This window comes from Passer domesticus, chromosome 6 (genome assembly GCF_036417665.1).
Source record: "Passer domesticus isolate bPasDom1 chromosome 6, bPasDom1.hap1, whole genome shotgun sequence".
Lineage (NCBI taxonomy): Eukaryota > Metazoa > Chordata > Aves > Passeriformes > Passeridae > Passer > Passer domesticus.
In genome coordinates, this window is record NC_087479.1 from 24,664,748 (window position 1) to 24,686,906 (window position 22,159).

The 22,159-nt window shown below is 36.9% G+C and overlaps 1 protein-coding gene and 1 long non-coding RNA gene across 7 annotated transcripts in view; one reads left to right on the top strand and one right to left on the bottom strand.

Moving 5' to 3' along the window:
* The window catches only part of SLC25A21 (solute carrier family 25 member 21), a 237,453-nt gene that overhangs the window by 185,138 nt on the left and 30,156 nt on the right, over positions 1-22,159 (top strand). The window lies entirely within an intron of this gene.
* LOC135302105 (uncharacterized) lies at positions 10,258-13,908 on the bottom strand. The gene is made up of 3 exons (XR_010363800.1): positions 13,791-13,908; positions 13,520-13,685; positions 10,258-11,539 (listed from the first exon to the last, which is right to left on the bottom strand). It is a non-coding gene; the product is annotated as an uncharacterized LOC135302105 (long non-coding RNA).

Sequence of the window (22,159 nt, forward strand, 5' to 3'; positions counted from 1 at the left end):
TCTGGTAGTACCTTAATATCAAAGCTCGGAGGAATGCAGGTGCTGGACACAAAAATGCATTATTTGATACAGGTTCAGTGTCAATAATTCAGTAGTTTTCTGAAGACTTAATCAGGAGCTCATTTTATGAAGTAGTTGACTGAGGGCAGACATGGCTGCAGTGGCAGGTTCAGGCCTGAAGCTGGATATCCTGAGTGCAAGGCGAGCTCCCTGTTCCACAGCCCGGACTGTCTCCAGAGTCAGCAGTGTTTACTGATGTTACTGTCATGAGGTTTTCATCATCCCATTCAGGCAAGAATTCTCTGCTCCTGACTGGAGGTTCCCTACCCCCATCTTCATATGTTAACACTTGAAAACATAAAAAAAAATGGCTTTGGAATGTGAAAAACTTTATGTGTGTAGCTGTCTGAAATACAGTGAAGTTATGGTGGTGTAACTAAGGGCAGCATTTGACTAACCACATTTTTATTACTGACGGACACACATTTTACTTGCAAAATTTAATCTGGTATATATGGCAACGCAGTAAACAAGAACACTCTTTTAAAGAGAATCACTTCTGAGAATCATGTGCTTTAAAGATGAAACACATGTTTATTTATTTCCCATAGGAACAAAACATAATAAAATCATGTAAATCTTAAAAGCATCTTAGAAGTAAACAGGCCAGACATTAACTGGCATTAGTTGTTTTCATTTGCTAAGGCCACTGGTGGCACACTCACATTGGGTGTAGGATCTTCATTTTTTAAAGGTTCAAGTTGTATTTTTTCCATGTATTTTGAGAATCATATAGTTTTAACTTAAAGATATTATTTCTCACGTGTTTCTGTTTTCTAATACTATAACATAAATAACTATAACACAAATATTCTGTTTTCTAATAGTATAATTATAACATATAACATGTTATTATTAGTATTTATAGCAGTAGCTCCCTGGAATCAGATGACTGCATCATAAGATGCTTATATTAAAGAAGTAAAAAGATACGTACAAGAATTGCTTGCAATCCCTTTTAATCTATCTACTCGGAAGGTCAATGGAACTAAATTGTTTAATCCTTCTTATTTTAACATTCAAGGATATTTGTCATTTTGCCACATTAGGTTCCTGATGGTTTCAAACATCATGTTTAAATAGGTCGGTGTGATAATTGTGCTTATAATAAACCGTCTATTAGGTCTAGTGTGTGGAAAACACCGTACTTTTCTTTATCATCAAATTCACTGAATGTGTTTAAGTTCTCTGAAAGTGAAAAATTTGTCTGCCAGATTTGGTAGCCCAGGAAAGTGGCCGTGAATTTCTCCTGCTTCAGTAACTGGCTCAGTGTGAAAGACCGCCGTGTTTCACAGGGGTGAATTGCTATGACATTCCCAAGTGCTCCAAGCAGGGGCTTGCTCCTGGCACCCTGAGGAGGCATTTCTGCCTGGCACTGTCCTCCTCACTCCAGGCAGGGACACGGTGCTGCCTCTGAGCCCTGAAAGCGCCGTGCCTCGGAGCTGCTGAGCTGAGAGCCACCTAGAGTTAGAAAACTGGGAAGAGCTGGTACAGGCTGTGCCATACATGCTGTCCTTCTCCACAGCTTCCTTGGCTCCCCTAGGGCTGTACGAAAACTTCAGCTACTGAGAACATTTCAGGCCAGGTACCAAGTCAGAGTTTAGTCACAGGCCGGGGCTGCATGTCCCCTGAACAAAGATTTCAGGTATTGCTGTTAAATGGCAAATTAAGTTTAAGCCGTACTTTTGGATCATGCTGCTTTTTGGGGATCTGTCCCTGAAAATCTTGCTTGTTCTGAAATTACTTATCTTTAGTGCTGTTAAGTCTCCAGAACTGAAACCTGTATTTAAAACATGAGAAACTGATTCAAACTGTGATGGAGAGATGGGGGGGGCTGTCTCTCAAATCTGAGCTGGGACAAGGCTGTAACGCCCAGTTACAGGCAGTTAAAAAAATCTGAAATCTATCTGAAATGTATTTCTTACCAAAGGAAAAAATCTCTGAAATATGATGATTGTCAGTAGTCAGCTCCAAGAATTAGCTATTTATCAGTTATGTAAATCTAGCCATTGCATTTAACATTTCATAAGCACGGTAGAGGAGGCATCGTGAGGTGCAAAATTATTTGCAGGTATGCGATGTGTTTCTTTAAAAGCCAAGTGATTATTTACCTCTCTGTAATTTGGGCTTCTGTTAGCTATTATTTGATAACCTCTTCTTTAAAATAAAAATTCCACTGTATCAAGGAAAAAAGAGCAGTGACCAGAGAACAGATAAATCATTTTTATGTCCTTAGAACAGCTGACTTCACACTTTTATTACATTGTTTGAAATAGCATCTTTTCATCTGGAAGGAATCAGTTTAAAATGTGATTGTCAACACAACAAAACCAGCTTTCTGTTTAAAATGGCTGCTTGTGAAGCTTAGAACTACACTTTTGCCAGGATTTGCTTTACAGACTTTAGTTACTAGAACCAAGAGATTTTAGATGGGATGTTCACAGGAAATACCTGGCAGACAACATAAAATGCAAAGTAAAGCATTTTTATTTTAGTTGTAGAAAGCATGCTTGTGAAAATGAGCAACAGTGTTTTAGGTCAAAAGCTTTGTTTTTCAAATAAAAGTTTCTAAGCTGTAGTTTGAAGTGGGTGAGAAAAAAAGTTCTCATTCATTTTTTTTTGTCCTGACCTAAGTAACCAAACAATGTACATTTAGCATATTTCTTAGACTATATGTCATACTTATTTATAGTGGCACTATTATATCTCTGTCTAATCTGCGTGTCTTTATCTCATTTAAATTCATTTTTTTACTGGTTATGTCTGAAAACACAGCTTTGTCTTTTTTTTACCAATCCTTTTTAATTACTAGTCCACAATTTTTTTATTTGTATGTGACCTAGATTGATTTGAACAACTAAAATTTTTACATCTGTAAAAATGTAGATGAATATTCCACGCCAAATCAAGTACTTTATTCAGTGATAAAACGTTTTCACTTCAGAAATAACAGAGCTCTTTATATACATTTGCTCATTATTTTAACTGTAAATTGATGTAGTAAGATGTGGTACATTTTACTACAAAGCTGTAGTAAGACTATGACAAACTATTAGATTAAGTAGAATTTTTTCACTAATCATAGTTTTCTTATTTTCAGGGTAGATTAACTGTATATTACTTACAATAGTTTGGTAACAATTTTGTATTATTAAAAGTGAAGGTCTCTTCAATTTTTTTTCCTAATACATTGTTTTCTTTTTTAAAGTTGGAAGTTAAATAGCATTATATGATAAACATCTAAAATACATCTTTGTTAGGAAGGCAGTCTTTTTGTTGAGCCATACAGCTGCCATGGCAGCAGTAACTGCTGGGTAAGCTGATCATCCATCCCTGACACCACTGCCAGCCTCTCTTCTCTTTGCAATGTTCTTCACCCAAACTGAAGTCTTCCTGTATATCATACTTCACATTCTGAAAGAAATTTAGTAATCCAGATGCTGAGAATATCTATGTTGGACCATGGAGGAGAAAATATTCCTCCAAAACAGTGTGCCAAATCAAAATAAAAAGGCAATGTAAATAGCTAGGAATATTTGACACTTACATAGATTTTTCCATGGAATGCATCTTAAATAAATCAAGATAAAATGGAATTAACATGGACTATGAAAATATTTTAGAAAAGTGGGTTTCTGTATAATGCTAACTCATAGTTCAGAGCACATTGCATTCCATATGACTCAGAGAACTGAACTGTGAAAAATAGTTTATTTTTCTTATTAGGTTATTGGCCTCTTCAAAGAAAATAAAATTCTAAATACATATGAGATTGGGGTTTTTTTTAGTTTTCGTGTTCTTTGCTTATGCAACTTACAGCATGCTGTGGTTTTTTACCCTATAAATATCAATACTAGCTTTAATGCAATAAAAATAGTTTTATTTAATTCCAAAACTGTCTACATCAAGTGTAGTGTGTGTCTAACACGCTGCATCTCCTTGCAGGAATGCATGCATACGAGCTCAGATAAACTGTACCATTGCGTCCTGTCTATCCAGCCTGGAGCTGCTTGCACTGGGAGCCAGCAGGCACTTCCCAGTCCATTTCTGAAGTTTTCAAGCAGCATATGAGGCAGTAATTCTGACTGAAGCATTGGCTCTGCTTATGAATATAAGATCAATTCTGATGCTTTTTTTTTAATATATATAGCTTGCCTTCAGTGTTTGTCTATTTTTGTGTATTTTAGCTCTGCCTGAGCTTGCATACACGCTGTTTTGTAGCTGACAATCATACACTGGGTGTCTCAAAAAACACAATGAGTTTTTTAGGGTATATTTCATTCTGAAAAATGGAATTTTTCCATAGTAAATAAGCACCTTTGAAGTGTAAGAATTAGGTGGCCAAACCAAATACATCTCTTCACTGTTCTCTGTAGAGTTAAACTCTGTGGCTGGGATAAATGCTTCTACAATCCTGCTGCCTTCTAATCTATACAGGGGCTCAGATCACTTACCGTTAAAGCATTTATTAATTAAACTCATTTTTTCATAATTTTAATCCCACACAAACTAACTTTATATCCTGACTTAAGAAATTAATTTTGATAAATGTACCTTCTTTAATCAGTAAAACCTTTCTTGCAACAAATTATATATTTTATTTATGTCTTAATTCAACTATTTTTCTGTAAAAAATACTTAATCAAAAATGTCTTAGATATTTTAAGATCTGTTTTTCTGCACCACATTTATTGGAAATATAATCTATCTTCTTACTGATTTACCAATATCAATAGTATTTATTCTTTTGATTGCTACTGCGATTTAGATGACTAAATCTGGCCTAATTTTTGTGGATAAAAGTGAATTACTAGCTAGTTAGCATATCAGTTTTTGTTTTAAAATATTCTCACCTATATGTCTCCATATTTGAAAAGGCAAAATTGTGTACTTGCATTATATTTGGATTTTCTTGTACCTATTGGGTCACAGCATATTAAAGTATTTAATCTCATTTTTTTCATACTTCCTTAATAAATAGGTAATTTAACTTAAGCATCAAATTAACTTAGGTTTTCTTTAAGAAGTATGTAAAAGGGCAAACCAAAACTTTCAGTTACATTTTTAAAACTCCTGTGCAAATTAAATATGGGAAATTAAATGGGAAAAATAAAATATCTCTGACCACTCATGCTAATAGTTGCAAGTAATTAATAACTTTCAAAGCTGTAATATAACAACAAGAAAAATAAGTGTATTTTTGTACAAATAGCAATTTTTTTTTTACTTTCTTCAAAATTTCATTTTAATTTTATCAAGTGTTGCATAAAGAAAAAGGGTGAATGTCAATATCTTCCTGAAAATAATTGTATTGGTTTAAAAGGTGAAAACTTGGCTAGTGAGCAGTTTAATATAGGGAAAGTTGCAAAATGCTAGGAATCAGTGGCAAGAAAGTTTTCTCAGCATCCTGTTTGGGAAAATGCAGTTTTTAAAGTAGGTCTTTCTAAGTTACTCTGAGGGAATGCTTGGAATTTTGTCTTTCTACCGAAAGGATTGGTTTTCCCTTGATTGTCATCAGTTTGCTAGGTTGTCCTGCTATTTAAGCTATTAAAGACTGGTGTGCTGCTTGGTCTCAGGTGATCCATAAAAAGGAATGAAGCCTTGGGAAGGTAAACCACCACCAGACTGGCTCGGTGTATCAGCCTTCCATGACGGAAGCTCTTTGTTGAGAATTGTTGGCAATTCCAGCAGTTTCCAACCGAAGATAAGAGCCAGCGTTCTCAGATAATGCCCTCGATCACACACCTGATGACAGACTCCTGCATGCAAGTTTTTTCAGGTGCTACGTTTGCTCAGTAATCCTTCAGTGCCAATCTTTTCTAAATGGTGAGCAGGTCCCGTCAGTAATGGACATCAGCCATTAGGCTTGTAATATTTGTCATAGATCAGGTTACAGCTTTGTTACTGCACTGTGATGAATGGATGCTGTTATGCTCAAAGAAAATAAGTGCTATAAATTTAGCAGTCAGTACTAAGTGAGTTGGTACTTTAGGGGCTTGATTCACATCCTTCTGAAGTCAGTGGAAACTATTCTGTTGGCTAAAGCCTTTATATCAGGCCTTGAATTTTCTTTCTCTTTTAAGGAACACAACCCAGGGTTGCCATTAAGGTGCAGTTCCTTCTTCCTTACTATATGCAAGTTTACATCTAAACAGTAGTTTTATGGGAACTCTTACTTTACCTGTGATTAATGCTGATTTTCTGTGCAAATGTTAAGATTAAATGCGGAGGCATAAGAATTGACCTCCGAACTTGACAGATCACTCATGAGCTAATCAGAAATGAGATTGAAGGATTCAAAAATTCACACAGTATTTCTTAAAGATTATTTTTTCAGGATCTCAGTAATTCCTATACCATATTTTGAAGCTTGTGCTCTGATTTATAGCTTTCTTTGCTTGTTGGCATTATTCTGGAAGCTTCTATGAATGAAGATGGAGTTTAAAAACTATCAAGGACAATAGAATCCGTCTGTAGCCAAAGTCTGAATTGTTTTTTGTGCTTTCTGCAAATGTTTAGGGAAGTTCAGATAGTACCCAAACAATTTCTAATTCATTAAAATAATTTCTGCTGACATAAAGATGATGATTTTTCTTTTTATATGCCAAGGTATAGGAATATAAGTATACATATGAAAAACAAGACACAGTTTTGAGGTGTAAGCCATACAATCATTACGTTTTGTTTGTTACCAGCCTTGTGTCGATAACAGTTTAAACTGTGTAGGGGCTGCTAAAATATTACTTCTACTCACATCCATGAAAGTTCTGCATAACTTTTTAGTTACTGGCTGGAATGTTTGTTATAGCAACTCCGATTTCAAATGGCCTAATAAATATCCTGCTCCTGGGAGAGGAACTATCATTTTACTATAAGGTATATAGCAGTATGTTAAATGCTTAAATGTTTATGCTTATTTTTACCTTAAAATTGACTGCCTCAAGTTCAACCTGCAATTGCTATACAGACCTCATTTTCATACTCTAGCTAGTGGCAGTATTACATAAAGAGTTATTCTTTCCCATTGCTTTGTAAATGTTAGTGCCCTCCTTTGTGCTTCCAGTGAGATGACTTAAATCAGATATAAAAAGGAAAACGAGTACACATTTACAAAAAAAACTGTAGGAAGAGAAAGGTCAGTAGTAGAAATACACGAAAAATTGTATAGCTTGGTGCATTAATGCTGAAGAGACTTCCTAAATGAAATGCATTCTTAGTAGGTATTTGATAGAGAAGGGGTCTGGGGAACTGTGGAAGTAAGAAGAGCAAAATGAGAAGGAAAGAATTCTGTACCGAAAGATGACATAAATATATTCCTGTTGCTGTATGTACACAATAGTATTTGGTTTTCAATTTCAAGAGAGCGAATTTGAATGCAAACTAAATTGTGCAGATCCTGGTTCTTATTGCTTAGACTATACAAATGCTCAAACACTCCACTTAAAAAAACAAACAAAAAAATCCAGGATTTTTGAGCAGTATAATCTGCTGCTGCTTGTCTGCTCCTCAGAACCTTCTTTGATTCCTTTTGTGCCAGGTAAGTTACTTAGTTCAAAATGACGCTCACATTGCCTTCCTGAGCAGAGCATGTAAATTTGCTTCTGTCCTGCTGGGTGATCATTATATATAGTCTACAGTGCCGTAGGCTCTATATAAACATTTCACCTTTTGCACATTCATTAGTGACCTGAAAATTTACAGATTGTTTACCAAGTTCTTCTGCACTACCTCTCTAAGGTTTTTTTGACATATTACCTAAGCCTGTGTTTAAAACAATATATTAAATTACACACTTCTTAATTTTACCGTTGCCCTAAGTTTTAAGATGTTCAGAAAGAGAAGCAGAATTTAGACACTTGTAATTCTGTCATGTAAATCATATACGTGGATTGTGGCAACAGATGTCTAACTGGCATTTCTACAAGTCTACATGGAAATTGTATAAAATTTGAATTCAGAGAAGACTGTAGAAAATACCTATAATATATGGGTTAATCACTATCTATTATTCTATTTTTCTTAATTTTTTTTAATTGCAGTTCTTTTCATTTTTGAAATCTAGATAGAGTTTTCATTCTCATAGAAAATGTTCCAGATAGCAATGGTGAAATGTGAGGATGCCTGATAGCATTCCTGCTAGCCTTGGATGTCTACATTTCCTACCTTAACTGATGCATGACCAAAGCTTCTGCTTCTGTGATTCATATGAGACCACTTTATAAACACCTGTGAATAGAAATTCTCTCACAGGAAGACGTTAATTAAAAAGTGCTTATATATGTGTAACTATAACAGAAACATCCAAATGACACTGCTTGCCCATCACTGAAAAACAGCTGAACTAAGAATTCTGTTAGCCCTCAGGGTTTGCTACTGACTTCATACATTTGCTTGACAGTATTTCATCAGAAAAGAACCTAAACTAAGTACCTATTTGTGTTTAGCAGAACTTTATATAACCCTTAAAAGTGTGGGACAAAATCTGCTTTGTCCTTAGAGCCAGCCACAAAGCTTGATTAGCAGCCTAGAGAGATCATCATCCTACCCAGAGGACACTTAAATAATAAAGCTGGCCAGAGTGCTGCAGGGAGGAAGATGTGGTCAGAGCACCACCATGTGTGTCCACAGATCTCCAGAAAGTCCTGCCAGGACAGACCCAGGGACAAAGGGCAATGTGTTGCAACTTAGAGCGTGGGCAAGGCACCATGACTGGGAAACTGAAAGAATAGCTACTATAAAGTCATGAGATGAATTGCTTATGAATAAAGCTGATTATAAAACCAGTCCTGCACAAATGCATTTCACTTAAACCAGAACATCCATACCAATAGTTCTAGTGCTCTAAAATCTGATGGGTTGTTCCATGAACAAACTATAAAGTACTGATTTTCTAAATTGTGATTATTCTTTCAGTTGAGTAAAACAGGATTAAAACAAATTAAACTGCTCTTTTTGGACCATACCAGACAACTTGGATTTGATACTGAGGAGACCAAAAAAAAAAGCCATGTCCAGATAATGATATCATCACCTAAGCCTAAAGCTCTTACTGTAAGAAAGGTCATGCAGTTGTCAGGTGGAGACAGCTGGTAGGCTCCATCAATCAAATTCTAAGCATTTCCAGATCATGCCTAAAACACACCCATATGGTTGGGCTCCTCATAAAGTAAGGTTGCATCTGCTACCTTGTTTTTTAGAAATAACAGCCTCTGAAATATATTCTCCTTTATACAATGGCTTAAAAGGCTTGACCAGGAGCTGAAGATTCTTACTCCTTCCGAACACAGAGGAGGAGGAGTCCAGATCAGTAGGTCCCACTTGCTGGAGTATGGTTTAACCACCATTTTAAAGGCAATAAGAGGTGGATGTTAAAGCTTCTGTAGCTGCAGTCAAGTGGCTGCTCTGCACACTGTCTGGGGTACCCCGTGCTGGCAAGTGTATTCTTTGCAGAACCATCTCTGCTCATGAAACCCAGTTCTCCCCTGCTCGTGGGAATTGAGCTTCTGGAGTTTCATCAACCTGTTTCTCACCCAGCAACACATCAGGTGCCTGGGGTTATGCAGCACCCTGAATGAAACTTAGTCCTCACTTCTCTCTGCCAGCAACCTCGCTAGGAGGAAGCCTGGTCTAAATACCTTAAATTGCTTATACATATATTTGGGTTTCATTATTGGAAAAAGCACTTCAGACATGTCCAGTAAGAGTGTGATCATGAGTGGCTAGAGTTCTCACTGTAAAAGTATTCCATTTATGGGGAAAAAATACAAAAAACATTAAACATTTCTCTCATTGTTTATTTATGCATTTTTCACTGGAACTTAATCACAATTTTTTTCCAAAAATATTTTGTTCTGAGTTTTATTTATTTGGCCATAGAGTTTCATTAGGCATCTAGATTTTGAAACAGGTATTAGTACTAAGAATGTGTATTGGCATTGATGACAATATCAGTTACAGTGGGATAACTGGAATTTTACCCTAAGACTATTGAAAGAAAATAAAGAGCTTGCTGATCCCTGTGGAAAGAGGAGTTATGCACAAAAGTGAAATTCTGAGAGTTGGTAAAAAATAAGGACTAAGAACCAGCTTCACTTAAACGCCATTACACCATTTATAAAACTTTTATTATATTATTAACTACACTAAAGCACTATTTTTATTCATAAGTAAATATATACAGTTTTAATAAATGCAGCTAATATTGTTCTTCCTAAACTTGTTCTCTAATGTCATTATGTTGCCATGGTCATATTTCCCCCGCTGAAGAAATGCCTATTTTATTGTGAAGAGATCAGCTATCATTGCTTATGGAATTATAAACTGCACATTCTTCTGATTATTCATTCTTAAGTCTGTGCTTGGAATAGACACCAAAAGGATATACGATAGATATAGCTTTTCATTCACATTCCTCCTAAAATCCAAGAAAAAAATATTATTTAAATATTCCTGGTAGTCTATGAGTATATCACTGTATACCTCAGAGACTTCAACAACTGGAATAGAAGGAGTCCTGAGGTCACACCTGAAACAGAATTTTAGGGAGTAACATATTGCATTACAGAATGAGTCACGAGGCCAGCTGTGTTTATATATATTGTGCAATTAAAAGTTGGTGATCTTTCTCCTGATAACAATGGGGTATGCTGTACTCTGAATGCACAAGTCACATGGACAAAAATCCACTGTTTGGCCATTATCCAAAAATGACAATGACAAGTACATAAGCAAGTGGTGATTTGTCTTGCTCAGTCTGTGGAAGATTCTTTTTCTTTTTTTGAGTTCTATTATTTACAAAGTAATACAAATGTTGGGCAATAATCAAGCATAGCGAGCTGACTGTAGTAATATAGCATTGATGGACTGGAAACCAGATGGTCTGTCAGATAATGAAGTATTATCTGGCAAGGGATTGTTCCTGAAAGCCAACATCCTCACCTATTTAGCACTCTGGAATGTCGGCATATCGGTTACCGCATTCACGAGGTGGTATGTGTTGTACTTTAGAAGCCATCCCTAGAAGAGGCATTTTAATTCAAAATTACTGCCTGATGAGAGGGTAGAGGTGCCATTATTGTAGCACAGCTGGAGTATAATACACAGCAAGATGTGAACCATACATCTGAACTCAGGTTAAAGAGGAAAACATAACAGACTGCATCCTGATTTCTGTCTAACCAAAGCCATGGTTCAGGGATGCTTTAAGCCAGCTCAGCCACAAGAAGAAGTGGTGTATGCTGTGTGCCCAGTCATGCATTCCTCCTTTTGTGCCACACTCTTCTTTGTGCCAGCACATGCCCTTCTGCTTCTGGTCAGGAGTCTTGGATGTTGGGGAAATGACTGGGTTAATATTAACCTGGCCACTTAAAAAGAAATGTGTTGGTAATCCAGAAAGGTTCACCGTGGCTATGTCATCATGCCACATGCAGACCTTTTGCCAGCAGAATGGACAGGCTGTTATGGAGGCAGGACAGAGCAACTGGGAAAGGAAAATGGGGAAATAGGATTATTTCTTCTTTCACAGCAGTGCTGGTTTGTCTCAAATGTGTGTGAAACCAGAATTCAAGAATAGCCAAAACTGGAGATAAATCTGGCAAATTTCAGTTGCTGTAGCTGCCACCTGGGAAGACAGAGCAAAGAACAGAAATGGCAAGGGCAGCTGGTTGGAGGGCTGGTGGGGGTAGTGCCCACGGTTTGGAGATACTCCCTGGATACCAAAATGTCTCACTGTTATCATATAATCTCTTGAGTTATCATATAATCTCTTGAGATACGCAATACATCATAATTGTCCTTTAAAAGTACAAACATTCTCCCATCACTGTTAGCATTATTCATTTACAACACCTAGAAAATAATTTACTTAGATAACACAAATCAGATAAAATGGTTTCACCTTCTATGATTTTAGTGCTATAATATTCGATATTCATTATATTAAAAATTTCTTGAAAAAGTCTGCCTCACTCAGCAAACCAGTATACCAAATGGAGCTTCAGATGAGCTCAACTGGGTTTCTGGAATCATGGCCCAGTTATCTTTGCAGGTGACCTTTCTGGCAGTAGGGTGAATTTTTTGTCTGACAGGCAGATGAAAGAATTCAGAATATTCCTGAAGTGAAGCTAATACTTTCACACATTTTAAATATGCATACTGAAATATTATCAGTTGAAGTCTCTGTTTTTCTCAAGCTTGGTTTGGGAATGCTTCAAAGCCATCATAATCTCTAGAATTAAATGTATAATTCATCCCAGGCCTATCCCTTTAGAATCAGTATTGTATTTTATTCCCTGCAAACACTTAATGAAGTTGTTAATTGTTTCAATAGACACAAAAGCTGGTGGGGCAGTAAGTGAGAACAGATTATTGTTTTACAATTACACTTAATTTCATGGTCACTGTGCAAATAAAGGCATTTTCATATGGCCAAATACAAAGTAAATCGAGGGGATATCAATATTTAGATTATACTTACGATATCAACAATGTAGACAACATTCTCTTAGGTGAAAAAGTTAATTGTTAAAGATAGGTACATAATATGAACACATAGAACTGTACCATGGCAAAAAAGATTACTCAATCCTAAAGTTTACCCAACAAAGGCATAGTAAGGAAGTACAGAAATTTGCCTCTCTATAAAACTTTGGTAACACAACTGACAAAGTACTGAATTAAATCAACATGTTAAAGAAAATATTGAGGAAATATGAAGAAGTCTGTGAGGTCCACAAAACTGTACTGGCAGGAAGATAAATCTTATGTCATAAAAACTGAGGGGCTAAGTTTTTCTAGTTGTAAAGGAGAATATAGAAAAGTTACTTGGTTGCTATGGATAGCTATATTTTTCACCTATAGAAAAGATTTTCTGGCATCTAGAAGCTCATGGATTCTCATCTTTGCTCACCACGGTCAGTACCTGGAATCTGATGTTAAGCAAGTGCAGCCTTCAAACACAGCTTTCTCTGAAGACAGAATAACACTGCAGCGATCATCTGGAGGACTTCTGCTGGAGGGCCATTACTTAAGTCCTTACAAATATTATTTAATGTAGTTTCTTGGTGAAAACTTGTATGAGTAAATGATATATCCTAAGGGGTCCCTCCTGAGTTTGCAGTCTAGTCTCATAGCTCATCCCCTGTCGTGTATGAAGCTTTGAGAACAGGAAATCTTGCACTGCCCTGAACCCACCATAACACTTGGACGTTTGCACTACAGTAATGACTGTACTTACATCATGCTTCAGAGCTTCAGCAAGTCACTGTCAGGGATCAAGAGGGATTATTTTTTCTTAATGCACAATTGACTAGAAGCATGATAGAGAGGGATTTTTTCCTTCCTTTTAAGCATGATTGGATACAGATGAAGATGTGATAGCATGGATTAGTCTTTTGACATAAAAAGAAAATCCATTTGGGGAGGGGGGGATTGGTTTATTGTTGGAGGCTCAGAGTCTTACCTATTTACAGTTTGGGGGGAAGGAAGGAATTTCTGCCTCGGTCTGGTAGGGTATATCAGAGGTTTCCTGTTCCAGGCATTGTCTCTGGCTCTTTCTGGCTCTTCTCTGCATTCCACCTAGACTATTGCTCGTATTCCCTGTCTTCAAGACCAGTGTTGTGTTTAATCTGTATGAGAACAAATACAGCAAAGTGAAAGGGGGTTTTATCCCTATTGAGCATACCTTCAGTCACCCTGAAAAGAACTTCAAGCCAAAAAGGCTTCTTACATACCCATCAGAGGTATAACATTTTAGCTTCTTCTTCTCTTGTCCTGCATCTGTCCCCACTCCTTCCTTCCTTCCTTCCTTCCTTCCTTCCTTCCTTCCTTCCTTCCTTCCTTCCTTCCTTCCTTCCTTCCTTCCTTCCTTCCTTCCTTCCTTCCTTCCTTCCTTCCTTCCTTCCTTCCTTCCTTCCTTCCTTCCTTCCTTCCTTCCTTCCTTCCTTCCTTCCTTCCTTCCTTCCTTCCTTCCTTCCTTCCTTCCTTCCTTCCTTCCTTCCTTCCTTCCTTCCTTCCTTCCTTCCTTCCTTCCTTCCTTCCTTCCTCTTTACTATAATTCATAAGAATTTAGCATTTAATTCAGATTAGGAATATAGAGATGTAGATGATATTTTACTTTGCCAGTCCAAGCACATACAACACAAACTGCTCAATCACTCAACAAGTAACAGAACAAATAGAGTTTACTCCTCTGGTGATTTAATCAGTGATGTGTTACACTACTGGAAAGAAACCTGGTGTTAGGGTTTTCTTTTTTGGTTGGTTGGTTGAGGTTTTCGTTGTTTTGCAAGCAAAGTTTTGGATCCAGTCCAGGCAATTGTAACATAGTGATTTTATCCTAACCAGTTGGCACAAGTACTTCAGGATCTGAGGAGTAAGAAACTACTTCTTCCAGAACATTCATTCTCACAGGCCTTTCACTGTAAGAAGTAATATTTTTAGTCTATCTTTTTTAAAAGAATAACTGAAACTTAGATTATACTATAACTAAATGTTAAAAGACTTTTAACATGAAAGCTGATTGTGCACAAATGGCAAATATATGATACTGCTCCACTTTTTTAATCTCTTATTTTTACCTTAAAATATAAGAATTAATGCTATACTGTGTCTGGTCCTTTGTTGCAAGACAAAGTTTTGTTAAACTTCTCTTCAACTCTACAGGCCTACTCTTTGTTTGCAGTTCTCAACATTTTTGGTGACTAGGCCAGTTCACATTGCATCAGTTCACCCACTTCCAAGAAAATATTTCCAAAGGCTGTGTGTACTTCTGAAAACATGAAGACTGAGGCACCACTGTTTTCTTTAATAACTGATGAAAATAAAATGTTAGTGATTAGAATCTATGTGGTTTTACTTGATTTGGACATATCCCACAGAAGATTTAAAAAAAAAAAAAAACAGCCAACTAAAAGATCATCCATTACCAGTGGGTAATTTCCTGGACACCAAAATGCAAAACGTCCAAGAAAATTTTGCAGCTCCTCACAATCCTCTGTGTGTGGAACTGTATGCAGCAACAGATGTTTCCACTGCCACAGAATTCACTAAAAACTGCCAGGGAATTTGGCCCAGATGTGCTATAGAATTACAGTGACCCTGGTAATAGTGAAACTTTAAGAAGCAAACACCAGATGTCCAGTAAAATGGTTAAAAATGAGATCCAAAGCATTTTTTTTACCACATCATCACAAACAAATACAGTGTGGGTAAGCTGAAAATCTAAAATACTACTTTATTATTTGTCATCTCTAAGATGATTCTATGTGCTTGACTTGCTGTGATATAGTGCCACTTGAATATAATGTCTCATAGGAAAGCTGCATTCCCAGAGGCTTAAATAACTTTGAAAAATGAATTAATTAGACAGGGATATACATTAAACTTAACACAAGGTTGTATTTTTCTCCTTTGCTCCTTTCTGTACTCATTTTGCTGGAAAAGTGATTGTGGCTGTGTGTGTGCTGTGCTGCTGCCTTAGGACAGCTTGCCTGCAGCCAGGATAAATGGACTGCTGTTAGTGCCAGCTAATGTAGTTCTGCTTTAGCTCAAATGGTAGCAGACTCGAGCTGCAGTACCAGGGCTCCCTGCACTGCCTCATTCTGTCTCTGTATACATGGTAAATGTACTTCTCCTAAAAAAAGTACTCATTACATTATGAGACACTGCTTTGTGGTTTCTAAGGGGTCCATGTAGGGCAGACCCTGGAGATGATGGAAGGCATTGCATTTCTCCTGCCACTTTATTGATCATTTGTGATTTTTTTATACCCCAAGTGTAAGTTTTAGACATTCATTATCAGACATTCATTTTTAATTAAGCAATTTTTAATTAATTGCTTAATTAAAAATTAAGCAATTTTTAAGTGTCCCTAGACCAAAAAATAATTTCTGTTACAGACCCTGAAACAAAATGTAGAATTCATGAAAGGTTGGTTGTGTTTGTTAGTAGTATACATCTGTACAGGACAATAGACATATATCAGTATTCAAAAGTTAGATTAACTGTTTTTGCTTAAAGCCTGAATACAGCAATACCCTGCTCAGTTCAGTCTCTGGAAAACAAATGGTAACAAGATTTTTAACTTGGAACTGGGGTTATAGCCTTCATAGATAAAAAAAGGGAGAACTAAAGGTACAAAAAGGTCTTGGGTGCTTAGAGAAAAAATTAAGGAATGTATAGTCTATGAAAGAAATGGGGTAATTATGTGCTCCAAAGTCTCTCTTAAAATGTCTTAGCAAAAGATGTGGTACAAATGCTATTAAAATAAAGAGAGTTAGTCTGACTTCAGTAAGAGGTGATTCACTGGAGGATTCTCCATAGCTCTGTTACTCCCTATCACATGAGAAAGGGTAAAAATTTATTTACTAAAAAGTATGTTCTTCCCTGGAGGAAAAACTCATTATAAACCAACCAGTACACCATGACAGAATAGAAGTTAAGATAAACTACAGCTTTCAGAGATATTAGCGCTTAGCAATTTAAGAGTTCTCCAATTTTTTATTTATGCAGCTTTTTAGATGATCTTCAGCTGGCCTCAGGTGATACCCTTGTATGAACTTTGTAACCCAAAAGGAGAGCTCAAGGCTGTTAACAACACTGCTGAGTTTTTCAGGGGCTTTTGCTGTGTTGCCAGTTTTACATAGTTTCAGTACAAAATAATGGATTTGTACCTTTTCTTGAACTATAGACACACATTTTATTAAAAGCTCAGTGACGATCATGGACTTTTTAAAATTTTTACCTTATAGCAAAACAATCCATAAAAGAACCTTTTGTGTTGTGTATCAATGCTGATCAAGTTGGATGCTTTTTTTTGGAGCATTGCTGTGGATGCCCAACGCTCCAAACCACTTTACCATGCGTTCCTTCAAGACCTGCTGCAATTACAGCCCAAAACATTACACTTGGAGCTCTCTGCCCACACTCATCCCGCAAAACTGCTTGCAGCAGAGACAATTTACTGTGTCCCACAGCGGTTTGCAAGGAACCAGCCTGTCACCCCAGTTAAGGAAACATAGATGTGTTCTTATGTCCTTGCTGGCTGTACTGTCCATAGGTGAGGTCTCTACACCAACTCTGTAGAATACCAGGCAATAACTGAGTCGTGTCTGGTGTTGTTTACATCGCCTTTGTAATGTTCTCTGATGATGGTGAAGAGGAAACTCAGAGAAAATTAGAGATCTAGTAGAAAAGCAAATTTGATCCAAAATTACTTTCTTTTTGACAAGTTGATCGTTATAAAAGTACTTTTATTTTAAGTCATAAAATGCAGAAAGTTTTGAAACAAAAAAAAAATCATGCTGTAGACGGTAAAATAGCACATGTTGTATTTACTTGAATTGCTATATGAAACTATTTGTTCATTTTTTCAAACTAAAATACCATTTATGCTTTTAAAAGTAACTTAGGAGGGAGGGTTCCTTTGTTTTGTTTATTCAGTGCCCAAGTGGCAAAATTTCTTTTCTGCAGAAGAATTCAAGTTGTGAAGAGTGCTGGATCAGAAGAGTATATTGAGAAAAAGAAAACATTTCAAAAGAGATGTTCAGGTTAAACCTGCTGAGGCAGGTCTGCTGCTCAAAGAACACATTGCAAGCTTTTTTAAAAAATAAATAATCCAGTACAAACTGCCACATCACCAAGAAACAGACTCCATCACTTTTTAAGGAAAAACCTGTCAGATTTCTTTACAGATGTCCATGCAGATGAGGACACTGTTGGCAGGTAAGACACGACTGCATAAAACAAGAGTGGATCACTGAATTATAAAATGCAATAACAATTAGGATAATTAGCAGTTAATAACTAGCAATTAATAATATTTAGGAGAGCAACTTCTACACTATTCTTTGCACATCTGCCTAGCTTGTTGATTTGGTCTCGAAAATTATTTACATAATTCTGCATCACAATCTTGTAGCAGGATTTTCATCATAAAGGTATATCCCTAGTGCAAATCCTTGAAAAATCTGTTTCTAATAGTTTAACAGTCAAAACTTGTTTAGAATCCTTTGGTAAATCTTTGGTAAATCTTCTTAATTTCTCAATTATTTAACCTGACCTTCCTGGTCCATTTTCTCTTAGAGAAACTCAGAGTCAAGGTTAGTCACCTTCCAAGGTAATCACATGACATCACAGTGCTTTATGTTGTAATATGTGCAAGAAGGACAAGTAAAATGTCATCATAGTGTGGGACTATCATAGTGCTGAAGGCAGAATCTATTTGAAAATATTGCTGCATCTTGAGTGAAAAGGGACCTTTCATGTTTGGAATGTATTGTGATTAAAGAAAAAATAAATTAAGTTTGTATTAACTGTTAACTCCTTTTGTTCTTAGATGAGAGTAACACTGAGGAACATGTATTAACCCATATGGTATTTTTAGGATGTTTTACGTGCATGAGGAGTAAGAGAGATCCTTTTGGGCATTGCTCCTGCATCCATGACTGTCAGTGTGTAATGCAAATCTTCATATGACAGAGTTTTCTTAAGCAGTGTAACCTGGGCTGGGATGAGCCTGTCTGGAACAAGGGGCTGGAGCTGGGTTTCACACCTGTGCCCACACTGTATCACACTGCCCTGCAAAGGTGAAGGAAAATATCTGTGACACTGCCTTTGTATCTAGGGACACCAGCTGTAACTGTAGGAAATTTGTGCTTTTCAAGGATTTATTTTCTTGCTCCCGAGTACTCAGAACTTTTCTGATGACTTTCATATAAGAGCATCCATATATGATTGCAAACACAGGTATTTGTCTTTAGGCAGGCAGTTGCCATCCATACAAGCTTCCTCACACATCTGTGTGCCTTTCACTCCCATGGTATGTCTAGATGCCACAACTGCTTGCCAGGTGGAAATTCAAGTGCCAGCATGTGTACATGTTCATGGTGCTGTTCGCTGCCTTGAATTGTGCTACAAATTCTGCACACTTTGATCTCAGTGCATATAGCACTTTTGCTCTCTACTGGTACTACTATCAACAGTATTGCTGTTACAAAATCAGGGATCTCTCCTTATTTTCCTGCTACAGGTACTGTAAAGGGAGTAAGAAAAACACCCCAAAGGTCAAGATGTTAGATGATGAAACCAAATTGTTTAATTCATGTTTGCATATATTTAATGATACCCTATTTGTTTTATTACTAAAAAGAGTAGTCGTGAGCTTTTTTGGAAATTGGGAAAACTATGCATGATTTTAGCTTGTTAAATATACTGTATAAAAACACCACTGGCCTAGTTTTACTTCAGACTTCAGGAGATGGATATGTTTATGAGTTCAAATAATTGCAGACAAAATTTTGCACCTGCAGTTATGGTTGCCTGCAGTTCAGTTAAGTTTAAGTATCTACATCACTGATTGCATCTGTAAGTTAAAAACATCTAAGTAACCTAAATTACAAGCACAAATAATTGCAGGTGCAAAACTCATACAAACACAAAATGATCTCTAAATGTTGGTCTTCAGAATCTCATTGTGAGTTATTCACTGTATCATGAACCTAGATTCCTCTGGGAGAGTCACTAATCTGTATAATGACACTGAAAGCCTCTTGAATCTCATATTTAACTAGCAGATGGGAAAGAATACATGGAGTCATATAACTCCCTAGGGATTATGCATGTGGATATTGAAAAGTATAACTTATTCCAATGAAGGCTAACATTAACTTGCAATCAAAAATTTCCTTCCTGAGCCACATTTTTTTCTGCTGGAATTAAAACAACTTAATGTTGTATTTTTATGAAGTCACAACCAATTTAAGTAGAACACATTCCCAGGGTAAGCACAGAAATTTTGCTCATCTCATGACTTTTCATTTAATGAATCACAGCATCATTTTGACACAGAGAAATGCTGTCACTCTTTTCCAGAAAACACATCTAATTATCCTCTCTGTGATTTTTTTTTTTTTGTCAGAGGTTTCTAAGCACATCTCCTAAAACATCTATTTTTTTGCGCTGGTATCAAAATTAAAAATAATTTTCTTGCATTCTTTAGCTTCAATAGACATAGGTGTGGAGCTACTTTAAAACAGTGACTGCTTCCTGCCATACCAGTCACGGCAGTACTGTTGGCAAAAGGGAAAAAAAACCCATAAATTCTCTTCTAGTGTTTGAACAACTAAAACTCCTTCTGAACAAATGAAACATTCTGACAATCCAAAATGCAATGAAGAATTTTTCTGTTTCAGAAGCTCTAGGCAAAGCTGTTTTGGCATGTCTGTAGCTTGTTCCTCTTGCAAACAAAGGGGCAGCTAAAGGGAAAGTCTTTGGGGGAAGAAATGCTGTCAGTTGTAAGAAATGAGACATGCAGACCCATTCTACAGCCTGGCTAGTGATTACATGCAGGTAATTTTTAAGAGCCTGAACCAGCTGCCAGTGATAATAACGCTGCCATTTGCACTGATTTCAACAGGAAACACATCAAACAGACCAGCTTAAGGCTTCTCAGAAGCATGGGCCAAAGTGGTATTTCGTTCATTGGTGCTGGGGCCAGAGCAGAGGAGGGTGCTTGGAAGGCAGAGGCAGCGGTGGCGGGAGCCCAGAACGCTCTGCTGGGCTGGCAGCAGGGCAGCAGCAGAGGGGCTGCAGCAGGGCAGCAGCAGAGGGGCTGCAGCTGGCAAGGTCCTGCCTCGCTGCCTGCCAGCTCCCCCCACACTCCCAGGCAGCCCCATTACTCCCTGGAAGCATTGCCAGCCCAGCTCCACAGCCCTCAGCAGTTACAGAGTAAGGAGCAGAGGTGTGAGCTGATCTACATTTTTTAACATCCAATATAATTTAGTACACGTTAATCTATTAGACAGGCAGTACACAGTAACAATGTACCACGTAAATAACTAATTTATAATCATCCTTGGGGACAAAAATCCAGAACAAGATGTCCTTCTCCACTCATGGGAAACTGTCGAAGCTATGTTTTGTGTTACAACACTTCACCTTCCTAAATTATTTTTTCTTTGCTTGGGTATAGCAAAACACAGAAAGCATGTGAGAAATATGTATATAGTAAAAAATGTATAAAAGACCATCATTTGAACAGAAAGAAATTTAAACAAATATTCCTTTTTTAATTCTCACTTTTTTACTGCCACAGATGCAAGCAAGGAAGGAAAAAGTTTCATCTTTCAGTTTCTTGAGAGATTTATATTCAAGTGTGTCCTGTAACTCATATAAATTCAGAGTGCAGTTTAGAAAGCCAAAAAATTAGCAAGGGTTTTGACCAAGAGATTGAGAGGTGATTAAAACTCATGGAAGAAAGACTCATTTCTCAGTAAGAATAACAGTCATATGGATGATGGATCATAATAACTTCATAATCTGACCCACATGCAGTAAATACAGTGATGACTGTCATTTTGAATAAGTGAGGGGGATTGATGCTGATTATTAATCCATTTCTTGGCCAGTCTGATTGCTTCTGAGCCAGCTTCTCCACTGTTAGTGCTTTCCTGAAGTATCTTAATAGCTTTCACCAACAGCCTCTTCCTTTTTAACCAGGCACTTTTCATACAGTGAGTTGTCCTAACTTATTTGACAGATTTCTTTCATTAATTGGTCTGCTTCTAGTATTCCTATAGCTGGAGGCTTGGTCTTCTTTTAGCATGTAATGTAAGAGCGTTACTACAGGCACAGGGTTACGTATAATTCCGGTTTGCTCGCTGCAAAAAATATTTGTGTTTTTCCCTAATTCCCAGGTATTGCAATGAAAGCTTTGTTAAAAAAAAAGTGAAAAATGCTATGAAAATAAGGACTTAGTATTTAGTGCCAGTGTCTAAAATGGCAGATATTTTATTGCAGACACAGAATAAATAAAGAAATATAGTTGCATAATAGAAATTCAGAAGCCAGCTTAGCTAATTGTGTCATTGATAGGTTTATATGGGGTTCCTGTAGAGATGTGTATTTAACAGTTGCAGTAGGATAATATACATAACATACTTCACAAGAAAAAAAAAATTCTTTTTGGAGAGCAAGAGTGTCCAAGCCTGATTTTCTATGAATGTGTCCAACCTTTAATATCTTTTCAAGTATGCTGAACTCTGTGCCAGTTGTCCCAGAATGACACTCAGCATTCCCAGCCTTCCTCAGCTGGGGAAATAGT